Here is a 15977-nt window from a genome sequence, read left to right as displayed (position 1 = left end):
GCATCCCATCAGGAGGCTCAAGTCAGTTTGTCCAGTAACAGTGATGCAGTCTTTGATCACTTGACTAAGATAGTCTCTGCCATGTTTCTTCACTATAAAGTCACTCTCCTTCCTCTTGCAATTATCGTATCTTGTGGAAAGACTCTTTAAGACTATGTAAATATCCTACTCCTCAACAAATTTTCACACAATGGCTTTAGTTTTAGCATCTAGCAGTGCTTCTTGTTGGAATCAATTATTACCATACTAGTTGCATCCTTCCTTCTACATCTATTACTGGGCATTCTAATGTAAGAAAGAGCTTTCTCTTTCTGCACGTGTGTATGTATATATGTGCGTATGCAATACATGTATGTGTGTGTATATCAGTACTATTTTTATTTAATGGGTTATAATCTGTTACTGTCATTATTTTGATACTCAAGTTGTCCCAGATTTGGCCATTGGGAGTCCCTTTAAGTTGGCACCTTGGCTCTTTTGACATGTCCTCAGCATTACTTGAGCACTTGCCTATCTTATGGCACAGTTAGATGTTTCATGTACCATGGTACCAGGCACTGGGCACTTTTCCTGCTCCAGCCCTCAAATCTAACATTTTCCCAAGCCCCAATTCCTTTCAGTGGAGGATGGTATTTAAAACCCAAGATCTGGGTGTTAGGTGTATTCATGGCTACATGGTGTGTTCATTGTTGCTGTTTTTGTGGACAGAACTGGGAAATGCACATATGCATCACACACACACACACACACACACTTTCATGCATGCTTATGTAACTATATATATCAAAAGCCATGAGTTTACACTGATTCCTCTAATTCCAATATAACACCACAGGGTTCTTTCTAGCCTTTCCTGTTTTCATACTTGTAATTCCCTTCTCTGATGGTGAGCAACCTGGCTCTCATTATCCTTGATATATGAACCTGTTTGTTCAATCCCCAGGCACACTGAGCCACCGACTCACTCAGCTCCCTTTCCTGCTTAGTCCCAAATCCCACCAGTCACCTCCAACAAATGCTGGGGAAGGAAAGGAGGAAAGAGGAAGCTGAATATTTATTTTCTCTTTTTTGAACTAGTAATACATTCACTTCATACAAAAATAAAAGTTATAGAAAAGTATACAATGAAACCCTCCCCTCCCTGTCTCTCATTCCACCCCTACTCCTCTCCTTGGGTAACAACTATTATTAGTTTCATATATACACAAGCCAATATAAATACATTTTTAAAATTATCTCCTCTTTTACAGAAACTATCCTTCACATTCCTTTTCTTATTTGTCAAGACATCTTACAGAGCTTTCTATATCAGTACATAAGAAATGGTCTCACCAACGACAAGTTCAAGACCAGCCTGGTCAACATAGTGAGATCCCATCTCTAAAAAAAATAAATACAAATAAATACAAATAGAAATGGTCTCACCCTTTGTAATGGCTATGTAATATTTCATTATTCAGATACTCCATACTTTAGTCAGTCCATGTGTAACAGACATTTAGATCATTACTAAGATTTTGCTATGCCAAACAAAACTGCAATAAATACATGAATGCATTCATTCCACATGTGTGCAAACATGTCTATAGAATAAGTTTTCAGAAGTGGGATTGCTGGTATGATCTTTTATGCTTATGTGTTTCATGATTAATGGTCTCTCTCCCCTCTTAGAATGTCATCTCCAAGAGGAAAGGGACTCTGTTCTAGTCACTGCTGCTTTCCCAGGAACCATTAGAATGTGGTAGGCACTCAATAAACATTTATCCGCTAAATGAGTGAATGACTAATGCACTCTGTTTCTGGACTTCACCATGTCAAGCATTTAGTAGCCCCTGTGCGTCAGGCGCTATGAGCTATTCTCCAAACACCCCTGGGAAGTAGAAATTGTTTGACAGCCCCATTTGACAGATGAGAGCCCTGAGGCTCAGAGAAGGACCACGACTAGGCTGATGTCACACAGCTAGCCAAAGCCACGCCACAGTTTCCACCAGATGAGTCAGGCCCTGGAGTCTGCCGCCATGAATCACTGCACCTGTGCCACACACACAGCTCAGTCTCCCAGCCCCATGTGGATCCCTCCTCTCACCTACCAGCTTTCCTGGTCCCATCTACTGCCCCCAGCCCTGGCCTCATCCCCAGCTGAAGACACTTAGACTTGCTCCTACCCTGAGCCAACACAGGACAGGACGAAGGAGAGGAGCTGTCATTTCCATACAGCTGTCCCTGGGAGCCAGGCCCTGCCCCAGCCCCCCCATTTTCCCTGAAAAGGCTGAATTGTCTTGGCTGTTTGGGGGGCACCCCTCGGCACAGGCCGGGCTGCCTGGGCAGGGCCTGGCTAGGCTATTATCCTACATTATCTCACTCCCCTGCTCCTGAAAAGAACCAGTGACTGCTCACCGCCCTCAGCCCTCCCCTGCCTGCTCCATCTTTTACACTTAATTACCTCACTCACTACCCCGCAGCCTGCAGAGGCCGGACCACAACTGGGGCGTGAGTAATCCCCGCATCGCACACCCAGCCAGCCGGCCAGCAAGGAGCAAATTGCTCACACAGCCCATAAATAAAGGAACAGGGTCTGCTCGGGCCTTCTGAGCAGAAGGACCCTTGTGGTGGCTGCCATGAGGGGCAGGTATTGGCCCCAGCTTTCCAGTTGGCCTTTGCCAGCCCTGGTGAGATAGTCTCCACCTCCTCCACCCCAGACATGACCTTGAACTTCCCCAGGCCAATGAAGTCACAGCTCAATACCACTGAGACAGATGGGGTAGCAAGAGCCAGCACCCCTTCCTCCCCACTACCAGGGTACCGCCAAGCATGACTTCCAGGGGCCTGCCTGACCCCTCCAGCCATCTCCCCTCTTCTCTCTTCCCCTCCCCATCCTCCCCACAATGGAATACTCTGTAAGCCCTGTGCCCTCTTTCTTTCCCAGCTTCGTTACTCATGCTGTTTCTGCTCCCTGAACACTTTTTTTCAGCACTCAGGGGTCTGGTTAGTTCCTACTCATTTGAGAGGCCACTTCCTCTGGGAAGCCTTCCCTGATCCCTCTGGGCTGGGTTGGGGGCCTCAGGTACTTCCCCCACCAAAGCATCAAGCTTTTTCATTGTCACTGTCTTCTTTTCTCTTTTGAGGGAAGGACTGAGCCTTACGCATCTCCCTTTTCCCTAGCACGCAGCCCAGGTCCTGGCATGTCACCAGGCTATTGACTAGGTGCTAAACAAATGTGAGGGAGTAAATGAGTGCTTAGCAAATAACTTATCATTTCCAAGACACAATGCATGTAAATGATATTTCAAGATATGCAGAACATCTGTAATGTAATTTTTAAAAATCTGTGATTTCTATTGGTGACGAAGTCACAGGTCCTGCTAATACCACTGTGGTCTGTTGCCTGCATTCATAATTGAAGGAATGATAAGTTTCAGATAGAGGTTAAATTAAAAATGTAATACTTTCCCTATCCAAGTTAATGACAGACCAACTAAATTCTTTTCATGGACCCCAGGTTAGGACCTTGTGATAGGGAATGACATTACTTCACTTTACGAAGCTTGGCAGACATCGTTAATCAATTGCAGCAGTCTTTCTCACTGAGGCCAAACTCAGTTACAGCATCTATCTCAGCCCCATGTTCCAGGCTACAGACCAATCAAGATTGAGCTCTTGAGCTTTGGCATTCCTGGGAAGTGAGAGAGGGGGCAATACCATTGTAAGCATGAGATTAAGGGAGAAGGGCAGTAAAGTAAGGTTTTGCAACAATATGTGGGTAGAGGGCCATAAAAACAAACCATTTGCTAGTAGCTTGATATATGCCACCCAGGGAAACAAAACAAGCTTATTAAATGTCTGGTCATGTAATTAGAAGTCCAGTATCTACAGTAAGGGAGGTGACAGTTTCCTTCTGCTCAGCTCCATTCACCTATTTCTGGGAGTTTTGTGCTCGATTCTGGTCCTGTATATTCAGAAGAACACTGACAAACTGGAACATGGTTTGGGGAAGCAAGCAGTATGGGGAGATATGTGGAAACTGTATCCTTTGCCACTGATTTGTTGACACCACGGACATGCATTGAACCTTTCCTCTGAGCCATTCTGTGCTAGGATCTGGGGACACAAAAATGAACAACCCAGGCCCCTGCCCTCGAAGTGAGGACAGTGGAAAGAACTTGATATGTGCATATCCCCAAGGGGCCATCTGGGCCAGAAGGGTGGAGTCTGTGCACAGAAAGCATCCAGCTGAACATGAGAAAAATAGTACCAGTGGAGTTTCCAGACAATGGCGTGGGCTGCTAAACCATCCAGGACCCATGGCTGCACACATGCTTGAAGGATCTCCAGAAGGGTCAGAAGGCTTACAGGCTTCATATCCAGAAAAGAAAAAAAGCCCTCAAATCAGGCCAAAGCCCTGGCCTGAGGGAGACTTCACTGCTGACACCACAGGTCCCCAGGACAGAGCTCGTGCTGCTGACACCAACGCTGAATGCTGACACAAGGACTTTAGTCCCTGCTACCTCTGGACACTCAGTGTAGCAACCACCACACTAGCACCAGAATGGCACGAGGCTAACCTGGGTCACTTGACTGCCCCCTGGCCAAGACGGAGCTGGGAAGGCCAGCAATGACACCATGAGTGGGAGGTGAGGTCTCAGAAGCAAGGATGTTGGAGGGTGCTGGACGGCCAAAAGAAGGGTCACCTGCCCACTCCAGCCACCAAGGACTAGGTGAATCTGGTCAGCCCAGCTCTTGGCCCAACATTTTATGTGGACCATCTCTATTAATCAACTGAGCTCTCAAAATTGCAAGCTACGCTTTCCAATCCCCATTTTACAGATGAGAAAAGTGAAGCTCAGGGAATCTAAGTCATGTGCCCTGTTCTTTTAACTGCTTCAGGAAGGTAAGTTCGCCGGGGCAGGGGAGTTCATTTATCCACACTGAAGCTGATCTAGGCAACTGGGCTCTAGGCACCACCAGTCCTGGGATCTCTTCCGGCCACAGCAATGCTAAAGCAGATTCCCTGAGTCTCCACCCAGCACTTGCCGCATTCAGGGCTCTACACAAAAGTCACCTCCTCAGAGAGGTCTTCCTTGACTACCCTATCTAAAATGGCTCTCACTTCACCTCTCTCTATCTTTTTTTTTTTTTGAGATGGAGTCTTGCTGTGTTGCCCAGGCTAGAGTGCAGTGGCACAATCTCGGCTCACTGCAAGCTCCGCCTCCCGGGTTCACGTCATTCTCCTGCCTCAGCCTCATGAGTAGCTGGGACTACAGGCGCCCACCACCACACCCGGCTAATTTTTTGTATTTTTAGTAGAGTTGCGGTTTCATTGTGTTAACCAGGATGGTCTCGATCTCTTGACCTTGTGATCCGCCTGCCTCGGCCTCCCAAAGTCCTAGGATTACAGGTGTGAGCCACCGTACCCGGCCTCCACCTCTCTCTATCTTTGCCCACTTCCCTGCCTGTTGCTTTCTATGACAGGACGTTGGCGTATCTACCTACTGTTGGCTCAGCAGGATGTAAGCCACATGAGAGCAGGTCTTTGTCTTGTTCATTGCTGTGTCTCCAGCCCTTAGCACAGTGTCTGGCACATAGCAGGTCGCGGTAAATATCTGCAGATTTACAGCTGTGAGCCCTCGGGCAATTTCTTTTCTTTCTTTTTCTTTGTTTTTTGTTTTCGTTGTTGTTTGTTGTTTTTTTTTTTGAGACATAGTCTTACTCTGTCACCCAGGATGGAATGCAGTGGCCCGATCTTGGCTCCCTCTAACTTCTGCCTCCCGGTTCAAATGATTCTCATGCCTCAGCCTCAGTAGCTGGGATTACAGGTGCATGCCACAATGCCTGGCTATTATTATTATTATTATTATTATTATTATTATTATTATTTGTATTTGTATTTTTAGCAGAGATGGAGTTTCACCTTGTTGGCCAGGCTGGTCTTGAACTCCTGGCCTCAAGTGATCCACCCACCTCAGCCTCCCAAAGTGTTGGGACTATAGGCGTGAGCCATCATGCCCAACTGCTTGGGCAATTTCTCTAGGCACCAGGACTTTAGTCCCTGCTACCTCTGGACACTCAATGTAGCAACCACCACACTCGTGCCAGAATGGCACCATGAGTGGGAGGTGAGGTCTCAGAAGCAAGGATGTTGGAGGGTGCTAGATGGCCAATAGGAGGGTTACCTGCCCACTCCCCTCGATGTTACCCACTGTCCCCCTTTTTATAAAAGGGGATGATCATATCATATGCCTCCAAAAGTAGTTGTGAGGGTTCTGTAAGTTCATGTAGTATCACAGCCAAGCAGGCCTTTTCATGAGCACCTATTGTGTACCAGGCCTATATGAGGCACCTGTATGGGGTCCCCGCCCTTGAAGAGTTCACAGTCTGGATTGGGTTCCAGCAGAATTTCATTGCAGGATCTTGACAATTAGAGCCACAGGAGTCAGAGAGAGGAGAGACTCCTTGGGGCTGAAAGGCCCAGGAGGTCACTGTAAGAGGATAGCCTCGGAATTAACAATGGCCAATGTGCTTGAGCACTGGCTGTGTGCAAACACCACTCATCTCCCATCCGCCCTTCAAGATAAGCCATTAGTATCGGCATCCTCATCTAACAGTTGAAGAAACTGAGATACAAAGAGGATGGGAAACTTCCCCAGGCTGGATAACTTGTTGGTAAGTAGCCGAAGTGAACCCAGATCATCCACGCTTTCAACTCCTGTGCTCCCCCTCTCCCTCTGCAGCCAGGTGAGATGGGAGGCTAGGAAGATGAGCACTAGGGGCATGTGGACATTCTGACTCCTTAGCAACCTGTCCACCCGCAAAGTCTGGGGTCAAGCGCAGGTCAATATTGACAGCCCCCTGCCTCCATGCACCTGGGCCACCTCCTGGCTTTCTCTAGAAGCTGATGAGTCCCAGCTGGTGTATGAGCAGAGGCAGGGAGCAGGAGGCAGAGCCGGAGGTGCTGAGAGGGGTTGATTCCTCTGTGCCAGGAGTCCTGGGAGCCCGGAAATGCCAACTCTGCAGCTCCAATGCCGCCTCAGCATCTGCCAGGCATGGTTCTGAGCTCGGCTGGTGGGGAAGAGAGGGAGGCAAGAGAGGCCACCTTGGAGTAAGGAAGCCCGTCCTGACTTGGCAGGGAGCCTGAATGTTCCAGGAAAGCATTTCCCTGTCCCATGCCTCAGGTTCCACAACTGTCAAGTGGGGGTGGGGAGGAGACAATGCTGATATCTCAAAGGCCCTTCAAGTAGAGCTCCCATTTACCAAGGGCTAACTATACATGAAGTCTCCTATAGCCCTACTTAGCAGGTGCTCCCACTGGCCTCTGTTTACAGAGATGACATAGAGCTGCAAAGAGGCAAAGTAACTTGCCCAGGGCCAACCGGCTTGAAGAGGCAGAGCCGGGATTAAAATTTGGCTCAGTCAGGTACAGTGGCTCACATCTATAATCCCAGCACTTTAGGAGGCTGAGGTGTGAGGATCACTTGAGGCCAAGAGTTTGAGACCAGCCTTGGAAACATAGCAAAATCCCATCTCTACAAAAAGTTTAAAAATTAGCCAGGTCATACAGGCATGCACCTGTAGTCCCAGTTGCTCAGGAGGCTGAGGGAGGAGGACCACTTGACCCTAGGAGTTCAAGGCCGCAATAAGCCATGATCACACCACTGCACAACAGCCTGGATGAGAGCAAGACCCTGTCTCTATAAAATAAAAAATAAAACTTGGCTCAGGGTGACCCAGGCCCAAATGCTGAGTTATCCCACTTGCTTGAATGGTGGGCTCTTGTCTAGGGGCTTTTAGCTAGCCCACCCCTAAACCATGCCAGAGGCCTACCCCAAATCCCCTGACCCTGCAGGGAGCCTGGTGATCAGACTCCTGACAGCCAATTCCTTCTTCCAGAGGTTTCAGAGACCTGCTTAAGATGGGACCTTGTTGGGGACAAGAGTTAGAATGTTTAGGGATGTCTCCAACTTTGAAAGAAAGACTTTTTTTCTTTCCTTCTTTTTTTTAAAGACAGAGTCTCACTCCATCACCTAGGCTGGAGTGGAGTGGCGAAGTCTTGGCTCACTGCAACCTCCACCTCCCAGATTCAAGCGATTCTCCTGCCTTAGCCTCCCAAGTAACTGGGATCACAGGCATGCGCCATCATGCCCAGCTAATTTTTGTATTTTTAGTAGAGACAGGGTTTCACCATGTTGGCCAGGCTGGTCTCGAACTCCTGAACTCAGGTGATCCGCCCGCCTCGGCCTCCCAAAATGTTGGGATTACAGGCATGAGCAACCTGACCCAGTCTGAAAGAAAGACATTTTAATGGAGGAATATCAGTGTCTGTAACAGTCAGGACAGAAATCTAATTATCACCCAAAATAGAGGGAAATCTTGAGGGTTGACACATCAACCTAGTTCTGGTCAAAGGGGACCAAGGCGACTGCAGGTCACAAAAAGGTTTTTCACTCACCAGTTTATTCATCCATTCAATTGATGTATTTACTGAGCACTTACTATTTACCCAGCACTGGGTAGATGATGGAGGTGCGGCAATGAATGGAGCAGATATGGAATTCCACTCAAGGACCTGTCAGCCCTGGCAGCGGGGAGGGGAGAGACATTCCTTGGAGGGCCCTCGCCTACCCACCCCAGCATTGGTACCTTTTGCCCTCTTAGAGGGAAGGTTTAAGATCAGGGCTTTGTAGCCAGGCAGCCTGTTTTAAATACTGATACCACTGATTCCTAGCTGGGTCTCCTTGGGCAAGTCATCTTGCCTCTGTGAGCCTTGGTTTCCTCATCTGTAAAATGGGGATAGCCATGGGCCGCACTCACAGGTTGTTATGATGGTTAAGTGAGGCAACCTACGTAAAGAGCTGGACTTGACTCCTAGCACATAATAAGTGCTCAATAAATGTCGACTAGCTCCTTTCCACCACATATCACCCCTATCGTGGGCTAGATCCTGGGGTCAGGCAAGGGAGCGATGGGAGGAGGGGTTGCCTAGGCAAGGAGGGGATGGAAGAGCGCTCTGAGCAGTGGGAACAGTATATGCAAACGCATTGAGGTGGAAGTCTTTGAGGGAGCAAGGTAGTAGCTTCAGGGCTTGCTGGGACCCTGAAGCTACTACATGCCCCCAACCACCACAGTAGGCCCCTTCCTAAAGTCTGTTAAGGCTGTGAGGTCCTGAGCCAATGAGAAATGAAAATGGAAATATTCCCAGAAATTGCCACTAAGGCATTTGCAGCTGGAGAGGGGGCAGTGTGGTGGAGTGGTCAGAGCACAGCCTCCAAGCAGCTTGCCTGGGTTGGATTTGTGGCTTATCACCTACTGGCTGTGAAACCTTGGGCAATTTACTTAACCTCTCTGTGCTCAGTTTCTCCCTCTATAAAATGGGGCTAAAAATACCATCTGCCTCAAAAGGCGAGGGTAAGGATTGACTAATATTTGTAAAGTGCATAGATCAGTAACTGGCACATGGCCCAGAGTTCTGTAAGTGTCTATTAAATGAATAAAGAAAAACATGTGGCAGCCTTAGGGAGGTGCCACTCAGATCTTCTCTGGACTACAGTCACTGAGAGCCTCCAGCTGCAACACCTTCGCAATCTGCCACAGTGTCCCAGCGCAGCCACTCTTCCAAGACAGCCCGGCTGATGACTGAGCATGGTAGAAAACTAGCGCCTGCCCTTCTGTCGAGTATGGGACTCCTCTACAGGAAATCTTTGCACAGGAGCTCCCTGTTGGGTTGGCCAGGACTTCCTTAGACCTGCACCATGGCCTGAGCTCCCTCTTCCCCAATCTTTCTTTATTCCACCTCTGCTTTCACAGTATCAGACCTGCATCCTGTTTTGAAGGCTCGCCTCCATTTCTCACGGGGTTTTTTCAATAAATCTCTTACACTTACACCTCCGTTTTCACATCTGCTTCCCGGAGGACCAAAATGACACAAAAGAGAACACAGCCTTCCTCAAATTTCAGAGGACCTGCCACATGCCCTTGGGCAAGTCATCTCTGTGATGAGCCTGAGTGAACAGAGCTGTGAGTTTGTTTCATCCTTCTCCTACCCTCTTTTCTTTGGCTCAGAGGAGGTGGGTCTGATAAAATACACTGGAGAAATGGCAGAGTAAGTAAAGCTTACCAGAGAAAGAGCCCCATCAGCGTGGAGCGGATGCATTTGTGGCTACTTTCCTCCTTGGAATTCATACAGAATTCCATTACCGGGTCTGGACAGCAGCTCAGGGACCATCTTGTCCCATTCCCATTTGACAGACAAGAAAGCTGGGGCCCAAAGGGAAGGGCAGAGGGAGCAGAACCAGGGCTGGAACTGGGCTCCTGACTCACAGGTCAGTCAGTGCTCCTTCCTGACCCCATAGAGTTAAGCCAGTGAATCACAGGATGCCCCAACCCCTGTTTATGGATGTGCAGGGTGAGGCCCAGGGTGGCTCTGCCAGCTACCTAGGGTCACACAGCCCTGAGACTCACACCTAGACCCTGGTAGCTGCCCTCCTTCCTGATGGGCAGGGCACAGTTAAAATATGGAAGATGCCAGAGCAGACTAGGTAGGCCAGAGAAGGCCAAGCCTGCAGCCAGCTAGACCTATTATGCCAAGACCTGGGGCTCCTGGGCAGGAAGGCAGTAGGCCATGAAGACATGGGACACTCTCTAGCTCCTCTGCACAGTGACCATGTAGCCATGAACCAGTCATTTCAATAACAGCACCTTCTCCCATGAGGCCATGGTAAGGCTTAGATGCGTGAGGATATATAAATAACAACAGTCAACATTTATCACGTTATTGTGTGGCAGGCACTGCTCTAAGCACTTTATGCATATATTATCATTTAATCCTCACTGCAACCTTGTGAGACAGGCCCAATTTATACATCCATTTTACAGATGAGAAAACGGAGGCACAGAGAATTACACAGTTGGGAAATGGCAGAGCAGGAATTTAAACTGAAAATAGCCTGACTCCAAATCCCCCTCAATCTAAAGCCCCAGGCAAGGTCAACTTCTCCAAAGGGAAAGTGCTTAGCATAGTGCCAGGTATGTGGGGTGACTCTGTAATGTTGCTGGCGATGTACTAATAATTATTATCGCCATTGAGAAAATTCACAATGCCATCTTCCCAAAAGTCAGAATGAATAGTGAACATCCTGACATGGTTTACTAAACTTCATCATTCCTTCTATTTGGAAGTAAGTGACAGTTAGCAAGTGCTCAAGATAAATATTTGTTGAACTGACTTTTTTTTTCTTTTTTCTGAGATGGAGTCTCGCTCTGTCACAAGGCTGGAGTGCAGTGGTGCAATCTCAGCTCACTGCAACCTCCACATGCCAGGTTCAAGAGATTCTCCTGCCTCAGCCTCCCGAGTAGCTGACACTACAGTCGCGCACCACCATGCCCAGCTAATTTTTATATTTTTAGTAGAGATGGGGTTTCACAATGTTGGCCAGGATAGTCTCGATCTCTTGACCTCGTGATCCGCCTGCCTCGGCCTCCCAAAGTGCTGGGATTACAGGCGTGAGCCACAGCACCCAGCTGAACTGAAATATTTTATGATCTTTTTGGAAAATGCAAAAAGAAGGGAGGAGGAAACCCCATAGTTCCAGACCCTTATTTCACTCTTTTGTGTGAGTTTATTTTTGTTTTGGTTCAAGGTTGTGAACGTGCTGTAAGATTTCTGCATTCTGCACCCCTCACTTAACATATTCTATGAGCTTATCTCCCCATATGAGAATGTTTAATGGCTGCAGAATACTACATGGAGTGAATGTCTTCTTCACAACCCTCTCCTTGCTTTCTCCAATCCAGGGTTTTCATTCCCGTCTCTGATGCTGCAGCGAACATCCTTGGGAATAAAAGTTATTTCGTTATTTCATGTGACTTAGAGAAATTAATTCCCAACAGTGAACTTTCTGAAACCAGTAAGCTGGGGTGGGGGAGGCTTGGGAGACTGAAGGCCCTTCCTGGTGTCCTAGTGATGAAATTCTGCTGGCCATTGTGTATTTCATCCATGCTTAAGGCCTCCTCCCCGCTGAAAGTATTTTGGAACCTCATCTCCTGGGCTAAAAGTTTCTTCTTATCTGCTAAATGCACCCACACCACCTTCCAGCTTGTGGTCAGAGACCTGCGGTTTTATCCTCAACCTGACATTAGTGGGCTACAGCACCTATCAATACATAATTTCCGTGGGGCTTCCTTTGATCAGTTAGGGGGTGGATCACTATCTTGCCCAGTGAGAACAGTCCAGTCCCAGCTCTGTCCCAAGTTGCTGTGACCTAAATTCCTTGTTAAGGACTCTGGGCTCCATTTTGCCATCTCTTAAGTGTGAGGTTGGAGAGGTAGAACCATCAGGCAGGTGGAGGTGAGCTAGATGACACCCACTTGCCTTATTTACCCACAGTGAACTAGGCACCCCTAGAGGACAGAGATCCCAGTACTCAGCACAGACTCAAAAATATGGCTACACCACAAACAATTGTCAGTGACTGAACAAATAAGCAACTTCCTCTATGCAAACAGTGAAAAGTTATTCTCCAACCAATAGGTCTACTTAGTCACAGTTATAAGCTATAATTATACGCTGAATCTCACCCGTATACTCATTCATTCTTTCATTCACTCATTCATTTGGGATTTATGGAGTAATCTCTGGGTCTGGCCCTGCTGATGTGTTGAACTCATCTTCCTTCCCTTCTTGCTGTCCTCAGCTGCCCAAGCTCATTCCTGCCTCGAGCCTTTGAACTTGTGAAGCCTCTGCCTGGAGCAGTCTTTCCTGGGCTCCTTCTATGGCTGGCTCAAGTCTAGGCTCACATGCCACCTCTCCCAGGAGACCCTTGCTGGTCACCCTGTCTAAAGGCACCATGACTCTCCATCATCTCACCCTGTTTTATGTTTCTCACAGCCCTGGACAACTATCTGAAAATATATCATTGATTTAAGGATTTTCTTGCTTGGTGTCCATCCACTCAATGGATGGACAGCTGCAAGATCAGCTGCAAGAAAGCAGGGACCAGAGATGCCTAGTTCACCACTCATTAAACAGAATCCCACTAACATGTAACAAATGAGTGCCGCATGCTACAGGCAAAACTGCATGTATAGAACCCTCACTCATTGAGCTCCTACCATATGCCAGTCACCATTCCAAGCCATTTATATGTTGCAACTCTTCTAAAGCTCCCAACAACCCTTAGGTAGTGACAATTATTATTCCCATTTTATAAGTGGGGAAACTGAGGCACAGAGCAGTTGAGTAACTTGTCCAAGGACCTATGGCTAGTAAGTAGGGGAGCTGGAAGACCCTAGTGCACACTGTTAAGAGTGTGTTGAGCCATACATAGGACACAGTCTTTGTCCTCATGAAGCTCAGGGACCAGTGGGTGAGTTGGCCCAGCCTACAATGATGGAAGTCAGGGACACCTCCTGGAGGAAGTGACACCTCGGCTGAGTCTTGAGGACAAGTAGGGGTTTCCTAGGGTGAAGTGCAAGGAAGGACTCTGGGCATTGGAAACGGTATGCAGGTCAAGAGAACAGCAAGCCCAAAGAACCAGTAGGCACCTGTGGCTGGAGAAGAGAATGTATGGGCATGCCCTGAGACAAGGGTGTGGTCACCTCAACTCTCAGTGACAGAGGTTTAAAAAAGTCCCATGGGCAACATGGTGAAACCCCATCTCTGCTAAAAAGACAAAAAATTGGCCAGGTGTGGTGGTGCACACCTGTAATCCCAGCTACTTAGGAGGCTGAGATAGGAGAATCGCTTGAACCTGGGAGGCGGCGGTTGCAGTGAGCCGAGATCATGCCATTGCACTCCGGCCTGGACAACAAGAGTGAAACTCCATCTCAAAAAAAAAAAAAAAAAAAAAAAAAAAAAAAATCACATGGGCAAGATATGAGGCAATGCAACAGGAAAGATGGTGGGGGACTTCTAGATCATGCAGGGCCTTGACAAAATCAGGGGCCCCCATTTTTTTTGGACTTGCAATATGTTTTTCAATGTTTATATATAGGGAGTAAACTGCCTTAATTCCTTATTTGGGTCAGGGAAAACAATCTAAAACCATACAGGGTAAATTCAACGGTAAACCTTCAGTTTACACATCCTTGCATCTTTACGTCTTTTGAAAATATTCAAGGCCAAGAGATCCTGCACTGGAAACTCTAATTTATTATTATTATCATTATTAGTAGTAGTAGTATTTTGGAGATAGGGTCTCGCTCTTTCATCCAGGCTGAATTGCAATGGTGCCATTACAGCTCACTGCAGCCTCAAATTCCCAGGCCCAAGTGATCCTACCACCACATCCTCACAAGTAGCTAAGGCCACATGTGTGCACCACCACACTTGGCTAATTTATTTTTAACTATTTGTAGAGATGAGGTCTCACTATGTTGCCCAGGCTGGTCTCAAACTCCTAGCCTCAAGTGATCCCCCTGCCTCAGCCTCCCAAAATGCTGGGATTACAGGCTTGAGCCACCACAAGGGGCCCCAGTTTTATTCTGAGACTTCTGGGCTACACCTCGAGGACAATGATAGGCCCTGATTCAGCGGTGCCCGGAGGCCACTGAGGTCTCTGGCAATTGCTGCTGACTCACTGCATGACCTCAAGCACCTCCAAGCCCTCTCTAGGTCTTAGCCTGCAAACTGGTATTCGATGACCCAGTCCCAAAAGGACATCCCCATTCCACCAGCCTTGCATCTCATAAACAGAATTCCATTGACAGTGAGAGCCTGGCATTCCTAGAGTCTGATTCTGGGACTCTTGTGCACTGGCCATCCCACACTTGCTGAAGCTGGTCTACCACCATGGGGCTTTGCCCAGCAGTCTCTGGGCAGGGGACTGAGTTCTCCTGCTCCTTGGTCCTGCCAAGATATGGGGGCTCCCCTAGGTTTGGGTCCGACTGGTGGTGGAGGGTCTGCTCAGATCCTTTTAGAGACAAAGGAGCTGACCTGCAAAGAGTTCCAGCAGGAGCCCCACTCCCCCTCCCTTCCCCCCTCTCCCTTCCCAGTCCACGTGTCTCTATTGTCTGCTCCCCGCTTCAGGGAAAGACACAGCCTCGGATGTGTCAAAACCACCACCCCCCGGCAGGAGGAAAATTAATTACTGGACGATTTTCACTTCCTCTTGCAGCGCCCGCCTGAGCTAGGCACCGGAACAGGACCAACTGAGCGCGGCCAGCCATCGACGTGGGGGACTTGCTCCCCCCACCAACCAGTTCTGGAAGAAGAAAGTTGAACCCCAAACCCAATAGGGGGCTCCAGTGGGAGCCCGAGCAGGGGGGAGGGGAGACTTACTCTAGTTAAAGCTGAGTGTCCACCCTGGCCACTTCAGAACTGGGGGAGAGGGAGAGGACTGGAGGCGGGAGGGTCGCTGCTGGCCAGTGCACACTCTGTTCTTTGCATCCCATTCCCTGTGGCCCCATGTGCCTGAACCCCGCCTGCTCGGGACCGCTCTCCCTCCGTTCCCCTCGTCTTCTGCCCCTATTTTGCACTTTTCTTTCCCTTTCTTTGCATTCCTGGGGGGCTTCCTTTTTGTGTGCCTGGATTTCTCTTTTCCTCCTGTGGGTGTGTGTGTGTTGCTACTTCTCTCCATCTCTGTCTTTCTTCTCTCTGTGTTTCTCTCTTGTGTCTTTTTGTCCTTATCTTGGTCTCTCTGCTTCTATTTCTACCTCTTTCAGCGTGTGCGTCTCCCTTTCCCTGTATGTCTCTTTCTGTCTTTCTCCGAGTCTCTCTTCTTTTCCCCGCCCCCCTCACTCCCCTTTCTCCGTCTCTGTCTCTGCGCCTTTCTCACCCTCACTTTCTCCCCTCCTGCCTGCTCGCTGCTCCCTGCGCCTGGCCTGCCCCCACCGCTGCCGGTTCAGGGGAACGTGTGCGGAGCGATTGTCCTGGGGGACATTTGATGGATTAGAGCGCTGAACAGTTCCATTGCTAGGGGACCACCTGATCTCCTCCAGCCTGCGTCCCATATAAAGCCGGCAGCCGGAGTGCTTAGCACAGCTCCTGC

At 48.5% G+C, this 15977-nt stretch overlaps 1 long non-coding RNA gene across 3 annotated transcripts in view; it reads right to left on the bottom strand.

Annotated features, from left to right (window-relative positions):
- LOC139358485 (uncharacterized) overlaps positions 1 to 15977 on the bottom strand; it is a 142466-nt gene that overhangs the window by 102602 nt on the left and 23887 nt on the right. The window lies entirely within an intron of this gene.

This window comes from Macaca nemestrina, chromosome 15 (assembly GCF_043159975.1).
Source record: "Macaca nemestrina isolate mMacNem1 chromosome 15, mMacNem.hap1, whole genome shotgun sequence".
In the NCBI taxonomy this organism is placed as follows: Eukaryota; Metazoa; Chordata; class Mammalia; order Primates; family Cercopithecidae; genus Macaca; species Macaca nemestrina.
The sequence above is the reverse complement of the archived record's forward strand: the minus strand, read 5'-3'. Positions and strand labels throughout refer to the sequence as shown.